Raw genomic sequence first — 1,014 nt, forward strand, 5'->3', positions numbered from 1 at the left:
GGGACTAGCCCTCCCCTAATCTCATACCACGTGGTTTGGGTAGAGCTGATGCCACTTCCTACAACCCAGGCCTGGCCCATCCTCACATTCACCCCCTTGGCCAAGGTGACTGGCTTGGGAGTTGGTGGCCTAAACCAGGTTAGTGCACATTCAGTCCTGCAAATTATGTTGAAACTAGCTGGAACTAAGTTGCAGTGAGTTAGAACTTCATTGGAACTAAGGAGAAAGGGACTCTTTTCCTCATGGAGTTGCTAAGCTCTCTGTTACCATCTTTGTCACATCCTGAGGAAAAGCTACCTAAAAACGAAGCCAACACAGAAGAAAGCAGAGCTGAGCGATGGGGAGAGAAAAGGATGGTGCCAGGCCAGAGCAACATTCTTCCCCTTCACCTCCTGGTGACCTGAGTCACTTTTTTGGTCTAAACTGGTTTGTGTTGGGTTTTTGTCCTTTGTAACTAAGAGAAAACTGAAGAATGCACCGTCCCTTATTAATCTTTAAATCCTGTGCATGTAGCATTCTCCCAGCACATTGCAGGCACTCAAGAAATGAATGTGTCAATACTTTCCTAAGTACGCCATTACGATGTTTTTTTTTTCCCCCAATAATGAAATAATATCGATGCAAGGAGAGTCAGGAGGGGAGGATGTAGAAAAGTTGGAGCCCTCATACACTGCGAGTGGGAATGTAAAATGGTGCAACCACTATGGAAAACAGTGACAGTGTCTCAAAAAGTTAAACGTAGAATTACCATCTATGCTAATTCCGCTCCTAGATACACAGCCAAAGAATCGAAAACCGGTGTTCAAACAAAAACTTGCACACAAATGTCCACAGCAGCACTCTTCACAATAGCCAAAGGTGGGAAAAAAATATCCACCAAAAGATAAGTGGATCAATAAAATGCAGTATATGCACACAATGGAATATATGCAACCACAGAAAGGCATGAAATACTGACACCTGCAACAGCATGGATGAACCTTGGGAACATTACGCAAAGGGAAAGAAGCCAGA

This window comes from Lipotes vexillifer, unplaced genomic scaffold (genome assembly GCF_000442215.2).
Source record: "Lipotes vexillifer unplaced genomic scaffold, Lipotes_vexillifer_v1.1 scaffold970, whole genome shotgun sequence".
NCBI classification, from domain to species: domain Eukaryota; kingdom Metazoa; phylum Chordata; class Mammalia; order Artiodactyla; family Lipotidae; genus Lipotes; species Lipotes vexillifer.